This window comes from Lissotriton helveticus, chromosome 8, assembly GCF_964261635.1.
Source record: "Lissotriton helveticus chromosome 8, aLisHel1.1, whole genome shotgun sequence".
NCBI lineage: Eukaryota > Metazoa > Chordata > Amphibia > Caudata > Salamandridae > Lissotriton > Lissotriton helveticus.
Window position 1 is genome coordinate 819,479,223 of NC_136069.1, and position 27,113 is coordinate 819,506,335.

General features: G+C 39.6%; 20 non-coding genes across 20 annotated transcripts; all 20 read left to right on the forward strand.

Moving 5' to 3' along the window:
* The first annotated feature begins 2,280 nt into the window (after positions 1 to 2,280).
* Positions 2,281 to 2,352, forward strand: TRNAP-UGG (transfer RNA proline (anticodon UGG)). Its single transcript has one exon. It is a non-coding gene; the product is annotated as a tRNA-Pro (tRNA).
* A 288-nt stretch (positions 2,353 to 2,640) lies between these two features.
* Positions 2,641 to 2,713, forward strand: TRNAV-CAC (transfer RNA valine (anticodon CAC)). The gene has a single exon. It is a non-coding gene; the product is annotated as a tRNA-Val (tRNA).
* A 2,106-nt stretch (positions 2,714 to 4,819) lies between these two features.
* On the forward strand, positions 4,820 to 4,891 carry TRNAP-UGG (transfer RNA proline (anticodon UGG)). Its single transcript has one exon. It is a non-coding gene; the product is annotated as a tRNA-Pro (tRNA).
* A 313-nt stretch (positions 4,892 to 5,204) lies between these two features.
* On the forward strand, positions 5,205 to 5,277 carry TRNAV-CAC (transfer RNA valine (anticodon CAC)). Its single transcript has one exon. It is a non-coding gene; the product is annotated as a tRNA-Val (tRNA).
* A 2,229-nt stretch (positions 5,278 to 7,506) lies between these two features.
* On the forward strand, positions 7,507 to 7,578 carry TRNAP-UGG (transfer RNA proline (anticodon UGG)). Its single transcript has one exon. It is a non-coding gene; the product is annotated as a tRNA-Pro (tRNA).
* Positions 7,579 to 7,866: 288 nt separating this feature from the next.
* Positions 7,867 to 7,939, forward strand: TRNAV-CAC (transfer RNA valine (anticodon CAC)). Its single transcript has one exon. It is a non-coding gene; the product is annotated as a tRNA-Val (tRNA).
* Positions 7,940 to 10,104: 2,165 nt separating this feature from the next.
* On the forward strand, positions 10,105 to 10,176 carry TRNAP-UGG (transfer RNA proline (anticodon UGG)). The gene has a single exon. It is a non-coding gene; the product is annotated as a tRNA-Pro (tRNA).
* A 288-nt stretch (positions 10,177 to 10,464) lies between these two features.
* Positions 10,465 to 10,537, forward strand: TRNAV-CAC (transfer RNA valine (anticodon CAC)). The gene has a single exon. It is a non-coding gene; the product is annotated as a tRNA-Val (tRNA).
* Positions 10,538 to 12,711: 2,174 nt separating this feature from the next.
* TRNAP-UGG (transfer RNA proline (anticodon UGG)) lies at positions 12,712 to 12,783 on the forward strand. The gene has a single exon. It is a non-coding gene; the product is annotated as a tRNA-Pro (tRNA).
* A 288-nt stretch (positions 12,784 to 13,071) lies between these two features.
* On the forward strand, positions 13,072 to 13,144 carry TRNAV-CAC (transfer RNA valine (anticodon CAC)). Its single transcript has one exon. It is a non-coding gene; the product is annotated as a tRNA-Val (tRNA).
* Positions 13,145 to 15,312: 2,168 nt separating this feature from the next.
* On the forward strand, positions 15,313 to 15,384 carry TRNAP-UGG (transfer RNA proline (anticodon UGG)). The gene has a single exon. It is a non-coding gene; the product is annotated as a tRNA-Pro (tRNA).
* A 288-nt stretch (positions 15,385 to 15,672) lies between these two features.
* On the forward strand, positions 15,673 to 15,745 carry TRNAV-CAC (transfer RNA valine (anticodon CAC)). Its single transcript has one exon. It is a non-coding gene; the product is annotated as a tRNA-Val (tRNA).
* A 2,174-nt stretch (positions 15,746 to 17,919) lies between these two features.
* On the forward strand, positions 17,920 to 17,991 carry TRNAP-UGG (transfer RNA proline (anticodon UGG)). The gene has a single exon. It is a non-coding gene; the product is annotated as a tRNA-Pro (tRNA).
* Positions 17,992 to 18,279: 288 nt separating this feature from the next.
* On the forward strand, positions 18,280 to 18,352 carry TRNAV-CAC (transfer RNA valine (anticodon CAC)). The gene has a single exon. It is a non-coding gene; the product is annotated as a tRNA-Val (tRNA).
* Positions 18,353 to 20,510: 2,158 nt separating this feature from the next.
* Positions 20,511 to 20,582, forward strand: TRNAP-AGG (transfer RNA proline (anticodon AGG)). The gene has a single exon. It is a non-coding gene; the product is annotated as a tRNA-Pro (tRNA).
* Positions 20,583 to 20,870: 288 nt separating this feature from the next.
* TRNAV-CAC (transfer RNA valine (anticodon CAC)) lies at positions 20,871 to 20,943 on the forward strand. The gene has a single exon. It is a non-coding gene; the product is annotated as a tRNA-Val (tRNA).
* A 2,390-nt stretch (positions 20,944 to 23,333) lies between these two features.
* TRNAP-UGG (transfer RNA proline (anticodon UGG)) lies at positions 23,334 to 23,405 on the forward strand. Its single transcript has one exon. It is a non-coding gene; the product is annotated as a tRNA-Pro (tRNA).
* A 288-nt stretch (positions 23,406 to 23,693) lies between these two features.
* On the forward strand, positions 23,694 to 23,766 carry TRNAV-CAC (transfer RNA valine (anticodon CAC)). Its single transcript has one exon. It is a non-coding gene; the product is annotated as a tRNA-Val (tRNA).
* Positions 23,767 to 25,939: 2,173 nt separating this feature from the next.
* Positions 25,940 to 26,011, forward strand: TRNAP-UGG (transfer RNA proline (anticodon UGG)). The gene has a single exon. It is a non-coding gene; the product is annotated as a tRNA-Pro (tRNA).
* A 288-nt stretch (positions 26,012 to 26,299) lies between these two features.
* TRNAV-CAC (transfer RNA valine (anticodon CAC)) lies at positions 26,300 to 26,372 on the forward strand. The gene has a single exon. It is a non-coding gene; the product is annotated as a tRNA-Val (tRNA).
* The last annotated feature ends 741 nt before the right edge of the window (positions 26,373 to 27,113 follow it).

Genomic DNA, 27,113 nt, shown 5'->3' on the forward strand with positions numbered 1-27,113 from the left:
TGAAATTGTCCAGGCCCTGAAGATGGGTTCATGCAGTCTCGTTCCAAGAAAGTGAATTCTCTTAAAAACAATAACATAATTGGCATGTGGATGTATCTGTTGATTCACAGACCTCACTTTCAAAAGAGCCCTGCATTCGGTTCAATGCTCAACCAGAACAAGCATTAACTTTGAGAAATGTTGGCACCAACAGGCCTCTTATTTTAGTGGAGTGTTTCTGGTTTTTAAGTGCTGAGGCTTGGGCTCAATTCCTAGATGATCCTTCTCAAGGTGATGATACAAATGCATCGTCACCTTTTCGTTTAATGTCAGAATTGTTTATTTCCATTTGGTGGTGTATGAATGCTTTCGACAGTATGGGGATTTTTTCTAGCCTTGCATGAATAAAAGCATATCACTCCTCTTTATGTATTTTTCTAATACATTTATATTTGCATCTCCTCTCCTAGCATGCATTTTTGACTATCTTACAGGCTGTATATAATAAGTATCAATTCAGGGGCGCTTCTTCTACTCAAATCACAACTGTTCTATCACGACATTGATAAGCAATCTGCATCTGCTTCTGTTGTGTATTGGTTATCATATTTACCTGACGTGTGAAAGTCCCATGTTGGACAGTGCACGTTAACAAAGAAACCAATGATTTTTATTAAAATTTGTCTTGTGTTTTGGTTACCTTGCATCAGCCAAACCGTGCCAGAGATTACTTCATTTGCAATCACTTGAAAAGTAGGGATTCTCAAATAAATGGCAAGAGGTTGAAACAAATCCAAAGAAATGCATGGCATATCTATGTGTAGGTGTATGTATGTATCCATATATATAGATAGATAGATAGATAGATAGATAGATAGATAGATAGATAGATAGATAGATAGATAGATAGATAGATAGATAGATAGATAGATAAATAGATGGATGGATGGATGGATGGATGGATGGATGGATGGATGGATGGATGGATGGATGGATGGATGGATGGATGGATGAATGGATAGACGGACAGACAGACAGACAGACAGACAGACAGACAGACAGACAGACAGATAGATAGATAGATAGATAGATAGATAGATAGATAGATAGATAGATAGATAGATAGATAGATAGATAGATAGATAGATAGATAGATAGATAGATAGATAGATAGATATAGGGAGAGAGAGAGCGTTAATATAAACAGAGACTTTATTTTCAATCAAGCGGTCTTTTCTTTCCTTTAGGAGCAGAATGTTCTGATCATCAGCGCACCAGAATGTAGTGCTTGGTTGGCAAGCATCACATATTGTGATGTGTTAGCTAAGAGTTCCATGTCCTTCAGACTCATATATTCCTCTGTAGTTGTACCTTGGTGATTCAACAAAACATGGCATCATAATCAGCATTCTACTGCCACAGAGTGGACAGAGAAACCATTTAGAATTTCACTGAAAAAGAAAAAAAGCATACTTAGGCAGAGCTTTGTGGACAGGAAGGACATTAGAACAAGTGAGGAATAAGCACTGCTTTTGTTAATTTACATAGGCAGAACAGAGACTGCTGGGAAAAACCTGAAATTACAGGCACAGAAAATGCCTGCTTCTGGAGAGAACACTAAGAAGCATTGAAAGTTTTTCCTCTGACCCTGGCCACTCTTAAGAGGAATCCTATGATAGTCAGCAGGACCCACCCTAAAAAGGAAGGGACAGCCATTTGGACCCTTTCCACCTTTTCTATATCTCGCCTGATCGAGCCTGATTGAGCGCTGAATGAGCGGATAAGCACATAAGCACATGTACTTCTCATTTTGGGAAGGTATTGCTTAGCTTGTTACCAGCAGCTCAGTTATGTTATGATGTTAGAGGCTATGCAAGGAATGCTTTAGTCCTGCATTAGGCAGTTTTTATTGCTTCTTGCATTCAAGAGATAGATAATTAGCCAGAATCTGTGGCCCAGCTATTCACCTTGGCATTCCGATTTGCACAAAGGGAATAAGTATTTGAGAGAAAAGGCAAAATGTGTTTCTTATGTTGTTATGAACAGCTTTTTATTCTTTCTCTTTAGGCTCTAGCCAATGCAGAAATATATAAATAACTGCTGACTTCCTGTAAGACTTGTCCAATGCTGAGAAAAAATAAAAGGGGACACTTACAAATGATAGTGCTATCGTTTGAGAAAGGGTAAGTTGACACTGAATTTCCTGTGAATTCACAGACCAAGCATGAAAAAGACCCCAGCATGATCTTCATTGCGGGCTTAGAGCTGGTATTACCTTTTCAGAGGTGAGGGTCTTTCAACGGCTCGTTGGTCTAGGGGTATGATTCTCGCTTTGGGTGCGAGAGGTCCCGGGTTCAAATCCCGGACGAGCCCTTTCATTGGTGCTCTTTTGAAGTATGCATTTCAAAGCCAATATCAATTTTCTCTTTGCAGTAGTGGATGATTATTTGCTAGAGTCTCATGCTTTTAACCTTGCCCTGCCTGAGCAAATAGGAAACATTTCTCTTTAAGCATTTTGCAAAAATGCTGAACTTGCAAGGCATATACAAGCGTTCAGATAGGGCTGTCGGGCAGGTTGCATGAAAGAAATCTAAAACCAGATGCCCTTGGAATAGTCTGTTTTGAGCAGTTTCATCACAGAAGAATCACCTGTAGGTATCTGTTTCTGTAGTGTAGTGGTTATCACGTTCGCCTCACACGCGAAAGGTCCCCGGTTCGAAACCGGGCAGAAACACTAGTTATATTGTCTTGGCTGCAATGTTGAGAGTTGCCGTTTTGCATGAAATTGTCCAGGCCCTGTAGATGGGTTCATGCAGTCTCGTTCCAAGAAAGTGAATTCTCTTAAAAACAATAACATAATTGGCATGTGGATGTATCTGTTGATTCACAGACCTCACTTTCAAAAGAGCCCTGCATTCGGTTCAATGCTCAACCAGAACAAGCATTAACTTTGAGAATTGTTGGCACCAACAGGCCTCCTATTTTAGTGGAGTGTTTCTGGTTTTAAGTGCTGAGGCTTGGGCTCAATTCCTAGATGATCCTTCTCAAGGTGATGATACAAATGCATCGTCACCTTTTCGTTTAATGTCAGAATTGTTTATTTCCATTTGGTGGTGTATGAATGCTTTCGACAGTATGGGGATTTTTTCTAGCCATGCATGAATAAAAGCATATCACTCCTCTTTATGTATTTTTCTAATACATTTATATTTGCATCTCCTCTCCTAGCATGCATTTTTGACTATCTTACAGGCTGTATATAATAAGTATCAATTCAGGGGCGCTTCTACTACTCGAATCACAACTGTTCTATCACGACATTGATAAGCAATCTGCATCTGCTTCTGTTGTGTATTGGTTATCATATTTACCTGACGTGCGAAAGTCCCATGTTTGACAGTGCACGTTAACAAAGAAACCAATGATTTTTATTAAAAGTTGTCTTGTGTTTTGGTTACCTTGCATCAGCCAAAACGTGCCAGAGATGACTTCATTTGCAGTCACTTGAAAAGTAGGGATTCTCAAATAAATGGCAAGAGGTTGAAACAAATCCAAAGAAATGCATGGCATATCTATGAGTAGGTGTATGCATGTATCCATATATAATAGATAGATAGATAGATAGATAGATAGATAGATAGATAGATAGATAGATAGATAGATAGATAGATAGAGATATAGATAGATAGATAGATAGATAGATAGATAGATAGATATAGGGAGAGAGAGAGCGTTAATATAAACAGAGACTTTATTTTCAATCAAGCGGTATTTTCTTTCCTTTAGGAGCAGAATGTTCTGATCATCAGCGCACCAGAATGTAGTGCTTGGTTGGCAAGCATCACATATTGTGATGTGTTAGCTAAGAGTTCCATGTCCTTCAGACTCATATATTCCTCTGTAGTTGTACCTTGGTGATTCCACAAAACATGGCATCATAATCAGCATTCTACTGCCACAGAGTGGACAGAGAAACCATTTAGAATTTCCCTGAAAAAGAAAAAAAGCATACTTAGGCAGAGCTTTGTGGACAGGAAGGACAATAGAGCAAGTGAGGAATAAGCACTGCTTTTGTTAATTTACATAGGCAGAACAGAGACTGCTGGGAAAAGCCTGAAATTAAAGGCACAGAAAATGCCTGCTTCTGGAGAGAACACTAAGAAGCGTTGAAAGTTTTTCCTCTGACCCTGGCCACTCTTAAGAGGAATCCTATGATAGTCAGCAGGACCCACCCTAAAAAGGAAGGGACAGCCATTTGGACCCTTTCCACCTTTCCTATATCTCGCCTGATCTCGCCTGATCGAGCGCTGATTGAGCGGATAAGCACATAAGCACATGTACTTCTCATTTTGGGAAGGCATTGCTTAGCTTGTTACCAGCAGCTCAGTTATGTTATGATGTTAGAGGCTATGCAAGGAATGCTTTAGTCCTGCATTAGGCAGTTTTTATTGCTTCTTGCATTCAAGAGATAGATAATTAGCCAGAATCTGTGGCCCAGCTATTCACCTTGGCATTCCGATTTGCACAAAGGGAATAAGTATTTGAGAGAAAAGGCAAAATGTGTTTCTTATGTTGTTATGAACAGCTTTTTATTCTTTCTCTTTAGGCTCTAGCCAATGCAGAAATATATAAATAACTGCTGACTTCCTGTAAGACTTGTCCAATGCTGAGAAAAAATAAAAGGGGACACTTACAAATGATAGTGCTATCGTTTGAGAAAGGGTAAGTTGACACTGAATTTCCTGTGAATTCACAGACCAAGCATGAAAAAGACCCCAGCATGATCTTCATTGCGGGCTTAGAGCTGGTATTACCTTTTCAGAGGTGAGGGTCTTTCAACGGCTCGTTGGTCTAGGGGTATGATTCTCGCTTTGGGTGCGAGAGGTCCCGGGTTCAAATCCCGGACGAGCCCTTTCATTGGTGCTCTTTTGAAGTATGCATTTCAAAGCCAATATCAATTTTCTCTTTGCAGTAGTGGATGATTATTTGCTAGAGTCTCATGCTTTTAATCTTGCCCTGCCTGAGCAAATAGGAAACATTTCTCTTTAAGCATTTTGCAAAAATGCTGAACTTGCAAGGCATATACAAGCGTTCAGATAGGGCTGTCGGGCAGGCGTTCAGATAGGGCTGTCGGGCAGGTTGCATGAAAGAAATCTAAAACCAGATGCCCTTGGAATAGTCTGTTTTGAGCAGTTTCATCACAGAAGAATCACCTGTAGGTATCTGTTTCTGTAGTGTAGTGGTTATCACGTTCGCCTCACACGCGAAAGGTCCCCGGTTCGAAACCGGGCAGAAACACTAGTTATATTGTCTTGGCTGCAATGTTGAGAGTTGCCGTTTTGCATGAAATTGTCCAGGCCCTGAAGATGGGTTCATGCAGTCTCGTTCCAAGAAAGTGAATTCTCTTAAAAACAATAACATAATTGGCATGTGGATGTATCTGTTGATTCACAAACCTCACTTTCAAAAGAGCCCTGCATTCGGTTCAATGCTCAACCAGAACAAGCATTAACTTTGAGAATTGTTGGCACCAACAGGCCTCCTATTTTAGTGGAGTGTTTCTGGTTTTAAGTGCTGAGGCTTGGGCTCAATTCCTAGATGATCCTTCTCAAGGTGATGATACAAATGCATCGTCACCTTTTCGTTTAATGTCAGAATTGTTTATTTCCATTTGGTGGTGTATGAATGCTTTCGACAGTATGGGGATTTTTTCTAGCCTTGCATGAATAAAAGCATATCACTCCTCTTTATGTATTTTTCTAATACATTTATATTTGCATCTCCTCTCCTAGCATGCATTTTTGACTATCTTACAGGCTGTATATAATAAGTATCAATTCAGGGGCGCTTCTACTACTCAAATCACAACTGTTCTATCACGACATTGATAAGCAATCTGCATCTGCTTCTGTTGTGTATTGGTTATCATATTTACCTGACGTGTGAAAGTCCCATGTTTGACAGTGCACGTTAACAAAGAAACCAATGATTTTTATTAAAAGTTGTCTTGTGTTTTGGTTACCTTGCATCAGCCAAAACGTGCCAGAGATGACTTCATTTGCAGTCGCTCAAAAAGTAGGGATTCTCAAATAAATGGCAAGAGGTTGAAACAAATCCAAAGAAATGCATGGCATATCTATGAGTAGGTGTATGCATGTATCCATATATAAAGATAGATAGATAGATAGATAGATAGATAGATAGATAGATAGATAGAGATATAGATAGATAGATAGATAGATAGATAGATAGATAGATAGATAGATAGATAGATAGATAGATAGATAGATAGATAGATAGATAGATAGATAGATAGATAGATAGATAGATAGATAGATAGATAGATAGATAGATAGATAGATAGATAGATAGATAGATAGATAGATAGATAGATAGATAGATATAGGGAGAGAGAGAGCGTTAATATAAACAGAGACTTTATTTTCAATCAAGCGGTATTTTCTTTCCTTTAGGAGCAGAATGTTCTGATCATCAGCGCACCAGAATGTAGTGCTTGGTTGGCAAGCATCACATATTGTGATGTGTTAGCTAAGAGTTCCATGTCCTTCAGACTCATATATTCCTCTGTAGTTGTACCTTGGTGATTCCACAAAACATGGCATCATAATCAGCATTCTACTGCCACAGAGTGGACAGAGAAACCATTTAGAATTTCCCTGAAAAAGAAAAAAAGCATACTTAGGCAGAGCTTTGTGGACAGGAAGGACATTAGAGCAAGTGAGGAATAAGCACTGCTTTTGTTAATTTACATAGGCAGAACAGAGACTGCTGGGAAAAGCGTGAAATTAAAGGCACATAAAATGCCTGCTTCTGGAGAGAACACTAAGAAGCATTGAAAGGTTTTCCTCTGACCCTGGCCACTCTTAAGAGGAATCCTATGATAGTCAGCAGGACCCACCCTAAAAAGGAAGGGACAGCCATTTGGACCCTTTCCACCTTTCCTATATCTCGCCTGATCGAGCCTGATCGAGCGCTGATTGAGCGGATAAGCACATAAGCACATGTACTTCTCATTTTGGGAAGGCATTGCTTAGCTTGTTACCAGCAGCTCAGTTATGTTATGATGTTAGAGGCTATGCAAGGAATGCTTTAGTCCTGCATTAGGCAGTTTTTATTGCTTCTTGCATTCAAGAGATAGATAATTAGCCAGAATCTGTGGCCCAGCTATTCACCTTGGCATTCCGATTTGCACAAAGGGAATAAGTATTTGAGAGAAAAGGCAAAATGTGTTTCTTATGTTGTTATGAACAGCTTTTTATTCTTTCTCTTTAGGCTCTAGCCAATGCAGAAATATATAAATAACTGCTGACTTCCTGTAAGACTTGTCCAATGCTGAGAAAAAATAAAAGGGGACACTTACAAATGATAGTGCTATCGTTTGAGAAAGGGTAAGTTGACACTGAATTTCCTGTGAATTCACAGACCAAGCATGAAAAAGACCCCAGCATGATCTTCATTGCGGGCTTAGAGCTGGTATTACCTTTTCAGAGGTGAGGGTCTTTCAACGGCTCGTTGGTCTAGGGGTATGATTCTCGCTTTGGGTGCGAGAGGTCCCGGGTTCAAATCCCGGACGAGCCCTTTCATTGGTGCTCTTTTGAAGTATGCATTTCAAAGCCAATATCAATTTTCTCTTTGCAGTAGTGGATGATTATTTGCTAGAGTCTCATGCTTTTAACCTTGCCCTGCCTGAGCAAATAGGAAACATTTCTCTTTAAGCATTTTGCAAAAATGCTGAACTTGCAAGGCATATACAAGCGTTCAGATAGGGCTGTCGGGCAGGTTGCATGAAAGAAATCTAAAACCAGATGCCCTTGGAATAGTCTGTTTTGAGCAGTTTCATCACAGAAGAATCACCTGTAGGTATCTGTTTCTGTAGTGTAGTGGTTATCACGTTCGCCTCACACGCGAAAGGTCCCCGGTTCGAAACCGGGCAGAAACACTAGTTATATTGTCTTGGCTGCAATGTTGAGAGTTGCCGTTTTGCATGAAATTGTCCAGGCCCTGAAGATGGGTTCATGCAGTCTCGTTCCAAGAAAGTGAATTCTCTTAAAAACAATAACATAATTGGCATGTGGATGTATCTGTTGATTCACAAACCTCACTTTCAAAAGAGCCCTGCATTCGGTTCAATGCTCAACCAGAACAAGCATTAACTTTGAGAATTGTTGGCACCAACAGGCCTCCTATTTTAGTGGAGTGTTTCTGGTTTTAAGTGCTGAGGCTTGGGCTCAATTCCTAGATGATCCTTCTCAAGGTGATGATACAAATGCATCGTCACCTTTTCGTTTAATGTCAGAATTGTTTATTTCCATTTGGTGGTGTATGAATGCTTTCGACAGTATGGGGATTTTTTCTAGCCTTGCATGAATAAAAGCATATCACTCCTCTTTATGTATTTTTCTAATACATTTATATTTGCATCTCCTCTCCTAGCATGCATTTTTGACTATCTTACAGGCTGTATATAATAAGTATCAATTCAGGGGCGCTTCTACTACTCAAATCACAACTGTTCTATCACGACATTGATAAGCAATCTGCATCTGCTTCTGTTGTGTATTGGTTATCATATTTACCTGACGTGTGAAAGTCCCATGTTTGACAGTGCACGTTAACAAAGAAACCAATGATTTTTATTAAAAGTTGTCTTGTGTTTTGGTTACCTTGCATCAGCCAAAACGTGCCAGAGATGACTTCATTTGCAGTCACTTGAAAAGTAGGGATTCTCAAATAAATGGCAAGAGGTTGAAACAAATCCAAAGAAATGCATGGCATATCTATGAGTAGGTGTATGCATGTATCCATATATAAAGATAGATAGATAGATAGATAGATAGATAGATAGATAGATAGATAGATAGAGATATAGATAGATAGATAGATAGATAGATAGATAGATAGATAGATAGATAGATAGATAGATAGATAGATAGATAGATAGATAGATAGATAGATAGATAGATAGATAGATAGATAGATATAGGGAGAGAGAGAGCGTTAATATAAACAGAGACTTTATTTTCAATCAAGCGGTATTTTCTTTCCTTTAGGAGCAGAATGTTCTGATCATCAGCGCACCAGAATGTAGTGCTTGGTTGGCAAGCATCACATATTGTGATGTGTTAGCTAAGAGTTCCATGTCCTTCAGACTCATATATTCCTCTGTAGTTGTACCTTGGTGATTCCACAAAACATGGCATCATAATCAGCATTCTACTGCCACAGAGTGGACAGAGAAACCATTTAGAATTTCCCTGAAAAAGAAAAAAAGCATACTTAGGCAGAGCTTTGTGGACAGGAAGGACATTAGAGCAAGTGAGGAATAAGCACTGCTTTTGTTAATTTACATAGGCAGAACAGAGACTGCTGGGAAAAGCCTGAAATTAAAGGCACAGAAAATGCCTGCTTCTGGAGAGAACACTAAGAAACATTGAAAGTTTTTCCTCTGACCCTGGCCACTCTTAAGAGGAATCCTATGATAGTCAGCAGGACCCACCCTAAAAAGGAAGGGACAGCCATTTGGACCCTTTCCACCTTTCCTATATCGCGCCTGATCGAGCCTGATCGAGCGCTGATTGAGCGGATAAGCACATAAGCACATGTACTTCTCATTTTGGGAAGGCATTGCTTAGCTTGTTACCAGCAGCTCAGTTATGTTATGATGTTAGAGGCTATGCAAGGAATGCTTTAGTCCTGCATTAGGCAGTTTTTATTGCTTCTTGCATTCAAGAGATAGATAATTAGCCAGAACCTGTGGCCCAGCTATTCACCTTTGCATTCCGATTTGCACAAAGGGAATAAGTATTTGAGAGAAAAGGCAAAATGTGTTTCTTATGTTGTTATGAACAGCTTTTTATTCTTTCTCTTTAGGCTCTAGCCAATGCAGAAATATATAAATAACTGCTGACTTCCTGTAAGACTTGTCCAATGCTGAGAAAAAATAAAAGGGGACACTTACAAATGATAGTGCTATCGTTTGAGAAAGGGTAAGTTGACACTGAATTTCCTGTGAATTCACAGACCAAGCATGAAAAAGACCCCAGCATGATCTTCATTGCGGGCTTAGAGCTGGTATTACCTTTTCAGAGGTGAGGGTCTTTCAACGGCTCGTTGGTCTAGGGGTATGATTCTCGCTTTGGGTGCGAGAGGTCCCGGGTTCAAATCCCGGACGAGCCCTTTCATTGGTGCTCTTTTGAAGTATGCATTTCAAAGCCAATATCAATTTTCTCTTTGCAGTAGTGGATGATTATTTGCTAGAGTCTCATGCTTTTAACCTTGCCCTGCCTGAGCAAATAGGAAACATTTCTCTTTAAGCATTTTGCAAAAATGCTGAACTTGCAAGGCATATACAAGCGTTCAGATAGGGCTGTCGGGCAGGTTGCATGAAAGAAATCTAAAACCAGATGCCCTTGGAATAGTCTGTTTTGAGCAGTTTCATCACAGAAGAATCACCTGTAGGTATCTGTTTCTGTAGTGTAGTGGTTATCACGTTCGCCTCACACGCGAAAGGTCCCCGGTTCGAAACCGGGCAGAAACACTAGTTATATTGTCTTGGCTGCAATGTTGAGAGTTGCCGTTTTGCATGAAATTGTCCAGGCCCTGAAGATGGGTTCATGCAGTCTCGTTCCAAGAAAGTGAATTCTCTTAAAAACAATAACATATTTGGCATGTGGATGTATCTGTTGATTCACAAACCTCACTTTCAAAAGAGCCCTGCATTCGGTTCAATGCTCAACCAGAACAAGCATTAACTTTGAGAATTGTTGGCACCAACAGGCCTCCTATTTTAGTGGAGTGTTTCTGGTTTTAAGTGCTGAGGCTTGGGCTCAATTCCTAGATGATCCTTCTCAAGGTGATGATACAAATGCATCGTCACCTTTTCGTTTAATGTCAGAATTGTTTATTTCCATTTGGTGGTGTATGAATGCTTTCGACAGTATGGGGATTTTTTCTAGCCTTGCATGAATAAAAGCATATCACTCCTCTTTATGTATTTTTCTAATACATTTATATTTGCATCTCCTCTCCTAGCATGCATTTTTGACTATCTTACAGGCTGTATATAATAAGTATCAATTCAGGGGCGCTTCTACTACTCAAATCACAACTGTTCTATCACGACATTGATAAGCAATCTGCATCTGCTTCTGTTGTGTATTGGTTATCATATTTACCTGACGTGTGAAAGTCCCATGTTTGACAGTGCACGTTAACAAAGAAACCAATGATTTTTATTAAAAGTTGTCTTGTGTTTTGGTTACCTTGCATCAGCCAAAACGTGCCAGAGATGACTTCATTTGCAGTCACTTGAAAAGTAGGGATTCTCAAATAAATGGCAAGAGGTTGAAACAAATCCAAAGAAATGCATGGCATATCTATGAGTAGGTGTATGCATGTATCCATATATAAAGATAGATAGATAGATAGATAGATAGATAGATAGAGATATAGATAGATAGATAGATAGATAGATAGATAGATAGATAGATAGATAGATAGATAGATAGATAGATAGATAGATAGATAGATAGATAGATAGATAGATAGATAGATAGATAGATAGATAGATAGATAGATAGATAGATATAGGGAGAGAGAGAGCGTTAATATAAACAGAGACTTTATTTTCAATCAAGCGGTATTTTCTTTCCTTTAGGAGCAGAATGTTCTGATCATCAGCGCACCAGAATGTAGTGCTTGGTTGGCAAGCATCACATATTGTGATGTGTTAGCTAAGAGTTCCATGTCCTTCAGACTCATATATTCGTCTGTAGTTGTACCTTGGTGATTCCACAAAACATGGCATCATAATCAGCATTCTACTGCCACAGAGTGGACAGAGAAACCATTTAGAATTTCCCTGAAAAAGAAAAAAAGCATACTTAGGCAGAGCTTTGTGGACAGGAAGGACATTAGAGCAAGTGAGGAATAAGCACTGCTTTTGTTAATTTACATAGGCAGAACAGAGACTGCTGGGAAAAGCCTGAAATTAAAGGCACAGAAAATGCCTGCTTCTGGAGAGAACACTAAGAAGCATTGAAAGTTTTTCCTCTGACCCTGGCCACTCTTAAGAGGAATCCTATGATAGTCAGCAGGACCCACCCTAAAAAGGAAGGGACAGCCATTTGGACCCTTTCCACCTTTCCTATATCTCGCCTGATCGAGCGCTGATTGAGCGCTGATTAAGCGGATAAGCACATAAGCACATGTACTTCTCATTTTGGGAAGGCATTGCTTAGCTTGTTACCAGCAGCTCAGTTATGTTATGATGTTAGAGGCTATGCAAGGAATGCTTTAGTCCTCCATTAAACAGTTTTTATTGCTTCTTGCATTCAAGAGATAGATAATTAGCCAGAATCTGTGGCCCAGCTATTCACCTTGGCATTCCGATTTGCACAAAGGGAATAAGTATTTGAGAGAAAAGGCAAAATGTGTTTCTTATGTTGTTATGAACAGCTTTTTATTCTTTCTCTTTAGGCTCTAGCCAATGCAGAAATATATAAATAACTGCTGACTTCCTGTAAGACTTGTCCAATGCTGAGAAAAAATAAAAGGGGACACTTACAAATGATAGTGCTATCGTTTGAGAAAGGGTAAGTTGACACTGAATTTCCTGTGAATTCACAGACCAAGCATGAAAAAGACCCCAGCATGATCTTCATTGCGGGCTTAGAGCTGGTATTACCTTTTCAGAGGTGAGGGTCTTTCAACGGCTCGTTGGTCTAGGGGTATGATTCTCGCTTTGGGTGCGAGAGGTCCTGGGTTCAAATCACGGACGAGCCCTTTCATTGGTGCTCTTTTGAAGTATGCATTTCAAAGCCAATATCAATTTTCTCTTTGCAGTAGTGGATGATTATTTGCTAGAGTCTCATGCTTTTAACCTTGCCCTGCCTGAGCAAATAGGAAACATTTCTCTTTAAGCATTTTGCAAAAATGCTGAACTTGCAAGGCATATACAAGCGTTCAGATAGGGCTGTCGGGCAGGTTGCATGAAAGAAATCTAAAATCAGATGCCCTTGGAATAGTCTGTTTTGAGCAGTTTCATCACAGAAGAATCACCTGTAGGTATCTGTTTCTGTAGTGTAGTGGTTATCACGTTCGCCTCACACGCGAAAGGTCCCCGGTTCGAAACCGGGCAGAAACACTAGTTATATTGTCTTGGCTGCAATGTTGAGAGTTGCCGTTTTGCATGAAATTGTCCAGGCCCTGAAGATGGGTTCATGCAGTCTCGTTCCAAGAAAGTGATTTCTCTTAAAAACAATAACATAATTGGCATGTGGATGTATCTGTTGATTCACAAACCTCACTTTCAAAAGAGCCCTGCATTCGGTTCAATGCTCAACCAGAACAAGCATTAACTTTGAGAATTGTTGGCACCAACAGGCCTCCTATTTTAGTGGAGTGTTTCTGGTTTTAAGTGCTGAGGCTTGGGCTCAATTCCTAGATGATCCTTCTCAAGGTGATGATACAAATGCATCGTCACCTTTTCGTTTAATGTCAGAATTGTTTATTTCCATTTGGTGGTGTATGAATGCTTTCAACAGTATGGGGATTTTTTCTAGCCTTGCATGAATAAAAGCATATCACTCCTCTTTATGTATTTTTCTAATACATTTATATTTGCATCTCCTCTCCTAGCATGCATTTTTGACTATCTTACAGGCTGTATATAATAAGTATCAATTCAGGGGCGCTTCTACTACTCAAATCACAACTGTTCTATCACGACATTGATAAGCAATCTGCATCTGCTTCTGTTGTGTATTGGTTATCATATTTACCTGACGTGTGAAAGTCCCATGTTTGACAGTGCACGTTAACAAAGAAACCAATGATTTTTATTAAAAGTTGTCTTGTGTTTTGGTTACCTTGCATCAGCCAAAACGTGCCAGAGATGACTTCATTTGCAGTCACTTGAAAAGTAGGGAGTCTCAATAAATGGCAAGAGGTTGAAACAAATCCAAAGAAATGCATGGCATATCTATGAGTAGGTGTATGCATGTATCCATATATAAAGATAGATAGATAGATAGATAGATAGATAGATAGATAGATAGAGATATAGATAGATAGATAGATAGATAGATAGATAGATAGATAGATAGATAGATAGATAGATAGATAGATAGATAGATAGATAGATAGATAGATAGATAGATAGATAGATAGATAGATAGATAGATAGATATAGGGAGAGAGAGAGCGTTAATATAAACAGAGACTTTATTTTCAATCAAGCGGTATTTTCTTTCCTTTAGGAGCAGAATGTTCTGATCATCAGCGCACCAGAATGTAGTGCTTGGTTGGCAAGCATCACATATTGTGATGTGTTAGCTAAGAGTTCCATGTCCTTCAGACTCATATATTCCTCTGTAGTTGTACCTTGGTGATTCCACAAAACATGGCATCATAATCAGCATTCTACTGCCACAGAGTGGACAGAGAAACCATTTAGAATTTCCCTGAAAAAGAAAAAAAGCATACTTAGGCAGAGCTTTGTGGACAGGAAGGACATTAGAGCAAGTGAGGAATAAGCACTGCTTTTGTTAATTTACATAGGCAGAACAGAGACTGCTGGGAAAAGCCTGAAATTAAAGGCACAGAAAATGCCTGCTTCTGGAGAGAACACTAAGAAGCATTGAAAGGTTTTCCTCTGACCCTGGCCACTCTTAAGAGGAATCCTATGATAGTCAGCAGGACCCACCCTAAAAAGGAAGGGACAGCCATTTGGACCCTTTCCACCTTTCCTATATCTCGCCTGATCGAGCCTGATCGAGCGCTGATTGAGCGGATAAGCACATAAGCACATGTACTTCTCATTTTGGGAAGGCATTGCTTAGCTTGTTACCAGCAGCTCAGTTATGTTATGATGTTAGAGGCTATGCAAGGAATGCTTTAGTCCTGCATTAGGCAGTTTTTATTGCTTCTTGCATTCAAGAGATAGATAATTAGCCAGAACCTGTGGCCCAGCTATTCACCTTTGCATTCCGATTTGCACAAAGGGAATAAGTATTTGAGAGAAAAGGCAAAATGTGTTTCTTATGTTGTTATGAACAGCTTTTTATTCTTTCTCTTTAGGCTCTAGCCAATGCAGAAATATATAAATAACTGCTGACTTCCTGTAAGACTTGTCCAATGCTGAGAAAAAATAAAAGGGGACACTTACAAATGATAGTGCTATCGTTTGAGAAAGGGTAAGTTGACACTGAATTTCCTGTGAATTCACAGACCAAGCATGAAAAATACCCCAGCATGATCTTCATTGCGGGCTTAGAGCTGGTATTACCTTTTCAGAGGTGAGGGTCTTTCAACGGCTCGTTGGTCTAGGGGTATGATTCTCGCTTTGGGTGCGAGAGGTCCCGGGTTCAAATCCCGGACGAGCCCTTTCATTGGTGCTCTTTTGAAGTATGCATTTCAAAGCCAATATCAATTTTCTCTTTGCAGTAGTGGATGATTATTTGCTAGAGTCTCATGCTTTTAACCTTGCCCTGCCTGAGCAAATAGGAAACATTTCTCTTTAAGCATTTTGCAAAAATGCTGAACTTGCAAGGCATATACAAGCGTTCAGATAGGGCTGTCGGGCAGGTTGCATGAAAGAAATCTAAAACCAGATGCCCTTGGAATAGTCTGTTTTGAGCAGTTTCATCACAGAAGAATCACCTGTAGGTATCTGTTTCTGTAGTGTAGTGGTTATCACGTTCGCCTCACACGCGAAAGGTCCCCGGTTCGAAACCGGGCAGAAACACTAGTTATATTGTCTTGGCTGCAATGTTGAGAGTTGCCGTTTTGCATGAAATTGTCCAGGCCCTGAAGATGGGTTCATGCAGTCTCGTTCCAAGAAAGTGAATTCTCTTAAAAACAATAACATATTTGGCATGTGGATGTATCTGTTGATTCACAAACCTCACTTTCAAAAGAGCCCTGCATTCGGTTCAATGCTCAACCAGAACAAGCATTAACTTTGAGAATTGTTGGCACCAACAGGCCTCCTATTTTAGTGGAGTGTTTCTGGTTTTAAGTGCTGAGGCTTGGGCTCAATTCCTAGATGATCCTTCTCAAGGTTATGATACAAATGCATCGTCACCTTTTCGTTTAATGTCAGAATTGTTTATTTCCATTTGGTGGTGTATGAATGCTTTCGACAGTATGGGGATTTTTTCTAGCCTTGCATGAATAAAAGCATATCACTCCTCTTTATGTATTTTTCTAATACATTTATATTTGCATCTCCTCTCCTAGCATGCATTTTTGACTATCTTACAGGCTGTATATAATAAGTATCAATTCAGGGGCGCTTCTACTACTCAAATCACAACTGTTCTATCACGACATTGATAAGCAATCTGCATCTGCTTCTGTTGTGTATTGGTTATCATATTTACCTGACGTGTGAAAGTCCCATGTTTGACAGTGCACGTTAACAAAGAAACCAATGATTTTTATTAAAAGTTGTCTTGTGTTTTGGTTACCTTGCATCAGCCAAAACGTGCCAGAGATGACTTCATTTGCAGTCACTTGAAAAGTAGGGATTCTCAAATAAATGGCAAGAGGTTGAAACAAATCCAAAGAAATGCATGGCATATCTATGAGTAGGTGTATGCATGTATCCATATATAAAGATAGATAGATAGATAGATAGATAGATAGATAGATAGAGATATAGATAGATAGATAGATAGATAGATAGATAGATAGATAGATAGATAGATAGATAGATAGATAGATAGATAGATAGATAGATAGATAGATAGATAGATAGATAGATAGATAGATAGATAGATAGATAGATAGATATAGGGAGAGAGAGAGCGTTAATATAAACAGAGACTTTATTTTCAATCAAGCGGTATTTTCTTTCCTTTAGGAGCAGAATGTTCTGATCATCAGCGCACCAGAATGTAGTGCTTGGTTGGCAAGCATCACATATTGTGATGTGTTAGCTAAGAGTTCCATGTCCTTCAGACTCATATATTCCTCTGTAGTTGTACCTTGGTGATTCCACAAAACATGGCATCATAATCAGCATTCTACTGCCACAGAGTGGACAGAGAAACCATTTAGAATTTCCCTGAAAAAGAAAAAAAGCATACTTAGGCAGAGCTTTGTGGACAGGAAGGACATTAGAGCAAGTGAGGAATAAGCACTGCTTTTGTTAATTTACATAGGCAGAACAGAGACTGCTGGGAAAAGCCTGAAATTAAAGGCACAGAAAATGCCTGCTTCTGGAGAGAACACTAAGAAGCATTGAAAGTTTTTCCTCTGACCCTGGCCACTCTTAAGAGGAATCCTATGATAGTCAGCAGGACCCACCCTAAAAAGGAAGGGACAGCCATTTGGACCCTTTCCACCTTTCCTATATCTCGCCTGATCGAGCGCTGATTGAGCGCTGATTAAGCGGATAAGCACATAAGCACATGTACTTCTCATTTTGGGAAGGCATTGCTTAGCTTGTTACCAGCAGCTCAGTTATGTTATGATGTTAGAGGCTATGCAAGGAATGCTTTAGTCCTCCATTAAACAGTTTTTATTGCTTCTTGCATTCAAGAGATAGATAATTAGCCAGAATCTGTGGCCCAGCTATTCACCTTGGCATTCCGATTTGCACAAAGGGAATAAGTATTTGAGAGAAAAGGCAAAATGTGTTTCTTATGTTGTTATGAACAGCTTTTTATTCTTTCTCTTTAGGCTCTAGCCAATGCAGAAATATATAAATAACTGCTGACTTCCTGTAAGACTTGTCCAATGCTGAGAAAAAATAAAAGGGGACACTTACAAATGATAGTGCTATCGTTTGAGAAAGGGTAAGTTGACACTGAATTTCCTGTGAATTCACAGACCAAGCATGAAAAAGACCCCAGCATGATCTTCATTGCGGGCTTAGAGCTGGTATTACCTTTTCAGAGGTGAGGGTCTTTCAACGGCTCGTTGGTCTAGGGGTATGATTCTCGCTTTGGGTGCGAGAGGTCCTGGGTTCAAATCACGGACGAGCCCTTTCATTGGTGCTCTTTTGAAGTATGCATTTCAAAGCCAATATCAATTTTCTCTTTGCAGTAGTGGATGATTATTTGCTAGAGTCTCATGCTTTTAACCTTGCCCTGCCTGAGCAAATAGGAAACATTTCTCTTTAAGCATTTTGCAAAAATGCTGAACTTGCAAGGCATATACAAGCGTTCAGATAGGGCTGTCGGGCAGGTTGCATGAAAGAAATCTAAAATCAGATGCCCTTGGAATAGTCTGTTTTGAGCAGTTTCATCACAGAAGAATCACCTGTAGGTATCTGTTTCTGTAGTGTAGTGGTTATCACGTTCGCCTCACACGCGAAAGGTCCCCGGTTCGAAACCGGGCAGAAACACTAGTTATATTGTCTTGGCTGCAATGTTGAGAGTTGCCGTTTTGCATGAAATTGTCCAGGCCCTGAAGATGGGTTCATGCAGTCTCGTTCCAAGAAAGTGATTTCTCTTAAAAACAATAACATAATTGGCATGTGGATGTATCTGTTGATTCACAAACCTCACTTTCAAAAGAGCCCTGCATTCGGTTCAATGCTCAACCAGAACAAGCATTAACTTTGAGAATTGTTGGCACCAACAGGCCTCCTATTTTAGTGGAGTGTTTCTGGTTTTAAGTGCTGAGGCTTGGGCTCAATTCCTAGATGATCCTTCTCAAGGTGATGATACAAATGCATCGTCACCTTTTCGTTTAATGTCAGAATTGTTTATTTCCATTTGGTGGTGTATGAATGCTTTCAACAGTATGGGGATTTTTTCTAGCCTTGCATGAATAAAAGCATATCACTCCTCTTTATGTATTTTTCTAATACATTTATATTTGCATCTCCTCTCCTAGCATGCATTTTTGACTATCTTACAGGCTGTATATAATAAGTATCAATTCAGGGGCGCTTCTACTACTCAAATCACAACTGTTCTATCACGACATTGATAAGCAATCTGCATCTGCTTCTGTTGTGTATTGGTTATCATATTTACCTGACGTGTGAAAGTCCCATGTTTGACAGTGCACGTTAACAAAGAAACCAATGATTTTTATTAAAAGTTGTCTTGTGTTTTGGTTACCTTGCATCAGCCAAAACGTGCCAGAGATGACTTCATTTGCAGTCACTTGAAAAGTAGGGATTCTCAATAAATGGCAAGAGGTTGAAACAAATCCAAAGAAATGCATGGCATATCTATGAGTAGGTGTATGCATGTATCCATATATAAAGATAGATAGATAGATAGATAGATAGATAGATAGATAGAGATATAGATAGATAGATAGATAGATAGATAGATAGATAGATAGATAGATAGATAGATAGATAGATAGATAGATAGATAGATAGATAGATAGATAGATAGATAGATAGATAGATAGATAGATAGATAGATAGATATAGGGAGAGAGAGAGCGTTAATATAAACAGAGACTTTATTTTCAATCAAGCGGTATTTTCTTTCCTTTAGGAGCAGAATGTTCTGATCATCAGCGCACCAGAATGTAGTGCTTGGTTGGCAAGCATCACATATTGTGATGTGTTAGCTAAGAGTTCCATGTCCTTCAGACTCATATATTCCTCTGTAGTTGTACCTTGGTGATTCCACAAAACATGGCATCATAATCAGCATTCTACTGCCACAGAGTGGACAGAGAAACCATTTAGAATTTCCCTGAAAAAGAAAAAAAGCATACTTAGGCAGAGCTTTGTGGACAGGAAGGACATTAGAGCAAGTGAGGAATAAGCACTGCTTTTGTTAATTTACATAGGCAGAACAGAGACTGCTGGGAAAAGCCTGAAATTAAAGGCACAGAAAATGCCTGCTTCTGGAGAGAACACTAAGAAGCATTGAAAGTTTTTCCTCTGACCCTGGCCACTCTTAAGAGGAATCCTATGATAGTCAGCAGGACCCACCCTAAAAAGGAAGGGACAGCCATTTGGACCCTTTCCACCTTTCCTATATCTCGCCTGATCGAGCGCTGATTGAGCGGATAAGCACATAAGCACATGTACTTCTCATTTTGGGAATGCATTGCTTAGCTTGTTACCAGCAGCTCAGTTATGTTATGATGTTAGAGGCTATGCAAGGAATGCTTTAGTCCTGCATTAGGCAGTTTTTATTGCTTCTTGCATTCAAGAGATAGATAATTAGCCAGAATCTGTGGCCCAGCTATTCACCTTGGCATTCCGATTTGCACAAAGGGAATCAGTATTGGAGAGAAAAGGCAAAATGTGTTTCTTATGTTGTTATGAACAGCTTTTTATTCTTTCTCTTTAGGCTCTAGCCAATGCAGAAATATATAAATAACTGCTGACTTCCTGTAAGACGTGTCCAATGCTGAGACAAAATAAAAGGGGACACTTACAAATGATAGTGCTATCGTTTGAGAAAGGGTAAGTTGACACTGAATTTCCTGTGAATTCACAGACCAAGCATGAAAAAGACCCCAGCATGATCTTCATTGCGGGCTTAGAGCTGGTATTACCTTTTCAGAGGTGAGGGTCTTTCAACGGCTCGTTGGTCTAGGGGTATGATTCTCGCTTAGGGTGCGAGAGGTCCCGGGTTCAAATCCCGGACGAGCCCTTTCATTGGTGCTCTTTTGAAGTATGCATTTCAAAGCCAATATTAATTTTCTCTTTGCAGTAGTGGATGCATATTTGCTAGAGTCTCATGCTTTTAACCTTGCCCTGCCTGAGCAAATAGGAAACATTTCTCTTTAAGCATTTTGCAAAAATGCTGAACTTGCAAGGCATATACAAGCATTCAGATAGGGCTGTCGGGCAGGTTGCATGAAAGAAATCTAAAACCAGATGCCCTTGGAATAGCCTGTTTTGAGCAGTTTCATCACAGAAGAATCACCAGTAGGTATCTGTTTCTGTAGTGTAGTGGTTATCACACTCGCCTCACACGCGAAAGGTCCCCGGTTCGAAACCGGGCAGAAACACTAGTTATATTGTCTTGGCTGCAATGTTGAGAGTTGCCGTTTTGCATGAAATTGTCCAGGCCCTGAAGATGGGTTCATGCAGTCTCGTTCCAAGAAAGTGAATTCTCTTAAAAACAATAACATAATTGGCATGTGGATGTATCTGTTGATTCACAGACCTCACTTTCAAAAGAGCCCTGCATTCGGTTCAATGCTCAACCAGAAAAAGCATTAACTTTGAGAATTGTTGGCACCAACAGGCCTCTTATTTTAGTGGAGTGTTTCTGGTTTTTAAGTGCTGAGGCTTGGGCTCAATTGCTAGATGATCCTTCTCAAGGTGATGATACAAATGCATCGTCACCTTTTCGTTTAATGTCAGAATTGTTTATTTCCATTTGGTGGTGTATGAATGCTTTCGACAGTATGGGGATTTTTTCTAGCCTTGCATGAATAAAAGCATATCACTCCTCTTTATGTATTTTTCTAATACATTTATATTTGCATCTCCTCTCCTAGCATGCATTTTTGACTATCTTACAGGCTGTACATAATAAGTATCAATTCAGGGGCGCTTCTTCTACTCAAATCACAACTGTTCTATCACGACATTGATAAGCAATCTGCATCTGCTTCTGTTGTGTATTGGTTATCATATTTACCTGACGTGTGAAAGTCCCATGTTGGACAGTGCACGTTAACAAAGAAACCAATGATTTTTATTAAAAGTTGTCTTGTGTTTTGGTTACCTTGCATCAGCCAAACCGTGCCAGAGATTACTTCATTTGCAGTCACTTGAAAAGTAGGGATTCTCAAATAAATGGCAAGAGGTTGAAACAAATCCAAAGAAATGCATGGCATATCTATGTGTAGGTGTATGCATGTATCCATATATAAAGATAGATAGATAGATAGATAGATAGATAGATAGATAGATAGATAGATAGATAGATAGATAGATAGATAGATAGATAGATAGATAGATAGATAGATAGATAGATAGATAGATAGATAGATAAATAGATGGATGGATGGATGGATGGATGGATGGATGGATGGATGGATGGATGGATGGATGGATGGATGAATGGATAGACGGACAGACAGACAGACAGACAGACAGACAGACAGACAGATAGATAGATAGATAGATCGATAGATAGATAGATAGATAGATAGATAGATAGATAGATAGATAGATAGATAGATAGAGATATAGATAGATAGATAGATAGATAGATAGATAGATAGATAGATAGATAGATAGATAGATAGATAGATAGATAGATATAGGGAGAGAGAGAGCGTTAATATAAACAGAGACTTTATTTTCAATCAAGCGGTATTTTCTTTCCTTTAGGAGCAGAATGTTCTGATCATCAGCGCACCAGAATGTAGTGCTTGGTTGGCAAGCATCACATATTGTGATGTGTTAGCTAAGAGTTCCATGTCCTTCAGACTCATATATTCCTCTGTAGTTGTACCTTGGTGATTCCACAAAACATGGCATCATAATCAGCATTCTACTGCCACAGAGTGGACAGAGAAACCATTTAGAATTTCCCTGAAAAAGAAAAAAAGCATACTTAGGCAGAGCTTTGTGGACAGGAAGGACAATAGAGCAAGTGAGGAATAAGCACTGCTTTTGTTAATTTACATAGGCAGAACAGAGACTGCTGGGAAAAGCCTGAAATTAAAGGCACAGAAAATGCCTGCTTCTGGAGAGAACACTAAGAAGCATTGAAAGTTTTTCCTCTGACCCTGGCCACTCTTAAGAGGAATCCTATGATAGTCAGCAGGACCCACCCTAAAAAGGAAGGGACAGCCATTTGGACCCGCTCCACCTTTCCTATATCTCGCCTGATCTCGCCTGATCGAGCGCTGATTGAGCGGATAAGCACATAAGCACATGTACTTCTCATTTTGGGAAGGCATTGCTTAGCTTGTTACCAGCAGCTCAGTTATGTTATGATGTTAGAGGCTATGCAAGGAATGCTTTAGTCCTGCATTAGGCAGTTTTTATTGCTTCTTGCATTCAAGAGATAGATAATTAGCCAGAATCTGTGGCCCAGCTATTCACCTTGGCATTCCGATTTGCACAAAGGGAATAAGTATTTGAGAGAAAAGGCAAAATGTGTTTCTTATGTTGTTATGAACAGCTTTTTATTCTTTCTCTTTAGGCTCTAGCCAATGCAGAAATATATAAATAACTGCTGACTTCCTGTAAGACTTGTCCAATGCTGAGAAAAAATAAAAGGGGACACTTACAAATGATAGTGCTATCGTTTGAGAAAGGGTAAGTTGACACTGAATTTCCTGTGAATTCACAGACCAAGCATGAAAAAGACCCCAGCATGATCTTCATTGCGGGCTTAGAGCTGGTATTACCTTTTCAGAGGTGAGGGCCTCTCGACGGCTCGTTGGTCTAGGGGTATGATTCTCGCTTTGGGTGCGAGAGGTCCCGGGTTCAAATCCCGGACGAGCCCTTTCATTGGTGCTCTTTTGAAGTATGCATTTCAAAGCCAATATCAATTTTCTCTTTGCAGTAGTGGATGATTATTTGCTAGAGTCTCATGCTTTTAACCTTGCCCTGCCTGAGCAAATAGGAAACATTTCTCTTTAAGCATTTTGCAAAAATGCTGAACTTGCAAGGCATATACAAGCGTTCAGATAGGGCTGTCGGGCAGGTTGCATGAAAGAAATCTAAAACCAGATGCCCTTGGAATAGTCTGTTTTGAGCAGTTTCATCACAGAAGAATCACCTGTAGGTATCTGTTTCTGTAGTGTAGTGGTTATCACGTTCGCCTCACACGCGAAAGGTCCCCGGTTCGAAACCGGGCAGAAACACTAGTTATATTGTCTTGGCTGCAATGTTGAGAGTTGCAGTTTTGCATGAAATTGTCCAGGCCCTGAAGATGGGTTCATGCAGTCTCGTTCCAAGAAAGTGAATTCTCTTAAAAACAATAACATAATTGGCATGTGGATGTATCTGTTGATTCACAAACCTCACTTTCAAAAGAGCCCTGCATTCGGTTCAATGCTCAACCAGAACAAGCATTAACTTTGAGAATTGTTGGCACCAACAGGCCTCCTATTTTAGTGGAGTGTTTCTGGTTTTAAGTGCTGAGGCTTGGGCTCAATTCCTAGATGATCCTTCTCAAGGTGATGATACAAATGCAGCATCACCTTTTCGTTTAATGTCAGAATTGTTTATTTCCATTTGGTGGTGTATGAATGCTTTCGACAGTATGGGGATTTTTTCTAGCCTTGCATGAATAAAAGCATATCACTCCTCTTTATGTATTTTTCTAATACATTTATATTTGCATCTCCTCTCCTAGCATGCATTTTTGACTATCTTACAGGCTGTATATAATAAGTATCAATTCAGGGGCGCTTCTACTACTCAAATCACAACTGTTCTATCACGACATTGATAAGCAATCTGCATCTGCTTCTGTTGTGTATTGGTTATCATATTTACCTGACGTGTGAAAGTCCCATGTTTGACAGTGCACGTTAACAAAGAAACCAATGATTTTTATTAAAAGTTGTCTTGTGTTTTGGTTACCTTGCATCAGCCAAAACGTGCCAGAGATGACTTCATTTGCAGTCACTTGAAAAGTAGGGATTCTCAAATAAATGGCAAGAGGTTGAAACAAATCCAAAGAAATGCATGGCATATCTATGAGTAGGTGTATGCATGTATCCATATATAAAGATAGATAGATAGATAGATAGATAGATAGATAGATAGATAGATAGATAGATAGATAGATAGATAGATAGATAGATAGATAGATAGATAGATAGATAGATAGATAGATAGATAGATAGATAGATAGATAGATAGATAGATAGATAGATAGATAGATAGATAGATAGATAGATAGATATAGGGAGAGAGAGAGCGTTAATATAAACAGAGACTTTATTTTCAATCAAGCGGTATTTTCTTTCCTTTAGGAGCAGAATGTTCTGATCATCAGCGCACCAGAATGTAGTGCTTGGTTGGCAAGCATCACATATTGTGATGTGTTAGCTAAGAGTTCCATGTCCTTCAGACTCATATATTCCTCTGTAGTTGTACCTTGGTGATTCCACAAAACATGGCATCATAATCAGCATTCTACTGCCACAGAGTGGACAGAGAAACCATTTAGAATTTCCCTGAAAAAGAAAAAAAGCATACTTAGGCAGAGCTTTGTGGACAGGAAGGACATTAGAGCAAGTGAGGAATAAGCACTGCTTTTGTTAATTTACATAGGCAGAACAGAGACTGCTGGGAAAAGCCTGAAATTAAAGGCACAGAAAATGCCTGCTTCTGGAGAGAACACTAAGAAGCATTGAAAGGTTTTCCTCTGACCCTGGCCACTCTTAAGAGGAATCCTATGATAGTCAGCAGGACCCACCCTAAAAAGGAAGGGACAGCCATTTGGACCCTTTCCACCTTTCCTATATCTCGCCTGATCTCGCCTGATCGAGCGCTGATTGAGCGGATAAGCACATAAGCACATGTACTTCTCATTTTGGGAAGGCATTGCTTAGCTTGTTACCAGCAGCTCAGTTATGTTATGATGTTAGAGGCTATGCAAGGAATGCTTTAGTCCTGCATTAGGCAGTTTTTATTGCTTCTTGCATTCAAGAGATAGATAATTAGCCAGAATCTGTGGCCCAGCTATTCACCTTGGCATTCCGATTTGCACAAAGGGAATAAGTATTTGAGAGAAAAGGCAAAATGTGTTTCTTATGTTGTTATGAACAGCTTTTTATTCTTTCTCTTTAGGCTCTAGCCAATGCAGAAATATATAAATAACTGCTGACTTCCTGTAAGACTTGTCCAATGCTGAGAAAAAATAAAAGGGGACACTTACAAATGATAGTGCTATCGTTTGAGAAAGGGTAAGTTGACACTGAATTTCCTGTGAATTCACAGACCAAGCATGAAAAAGACCCCAGCATGATCTTCATTGCGGGCTTAGAGCTGGTATTACCTTTTCAGAGGTGAGGGTCTTTCAACGGCTCGTTGGTCTAGGGGTATGATTCTCGCTTTGGGTGCGAGAGGTCCCGGGTTCAAATCCCGGACGAGCCCTTTCATTGGTGCTCTTTTGAAGTATGCATTTCAAAGCCAATATCAATTTTCTCTTGGCAGTAGTGGATGATTATTTGCTAGAGTCTCATGCTTTTAACCTTGCCCTGCCTGAGCAAATAGGAAACATTTCTCTTTAAGCATTTTGCAAAAATGCTGAACTTGCAAGGCATATACAAGCGTTCAGATAGGGCTGTCGGGCAGGTTGCATGAAAGAAATCTAAAACCAGATGCCCTTGGAATAGTCTGTTTTGAGCAGTTTCATCACAGAAGAATCACCTGTAGGTATCTGTTTCTGTAGTGTAGTGGTTATCACGTTCGCCTCACACGCGAAAGGTCCCCGGTTCGAAACCGGGCAGAAACACTAGTTATATTGTCTTGGCTGCAATGTTGAGAGTTGCCGTTTTGCATGAAATTGTCCAGGCCCTGAAGATGGGTTCATGCAGTCTCGTTCCAAGAAAGTGAATTCTCTTAAAAACAATAACATAATTGGCATGTGGATGTATCTGTTGATTCAGAAACCTCACTTTCAAAAGAGCCCTGCATTCGGTTCAATGCTCAACCAGAACAAGCATTAACTTTGAGAATTGTTGGCACCAACAGGCCTCCTATTTTAGTGGAGTGTTTCTGGTTTTAAGTGCTGAGGCTTGGGCTCAATTCCTAGATGATCCTTCTCAAGGTGATGATACAAATGCATCGTCACCTTTTCGTTTAATGTCAGAATTGTTTATTTCCATTTGGTGGTGTATGAATGCTTTCGACAGTATGGGGATTTTTTCTAGCCTTGCATGAATAAAAGCATATCACTCCTCTTTATGTATTTTTCTAATACATTTATATTTGCATCTCCTCTCCTAGCATGCATTTTTGACTATCTTACAGGCTGTATATAATAAGTATCAATTCAGGGGCGCTTCTACTACTCAAATCACAACTGTTCTATCACGACATTGATAAGCAATCTGCATCTGCTTCTGTTGTGTATTGGTTATCATATTTACCTGACGTGTGAAAGTCCCATGTTTGACAGTGCACGTTAACAAAGAAACCAATGATTTTTATTAAAAGTTGTCTTGTGTTTTGGTTACCTTGCATCAGCCAAAAC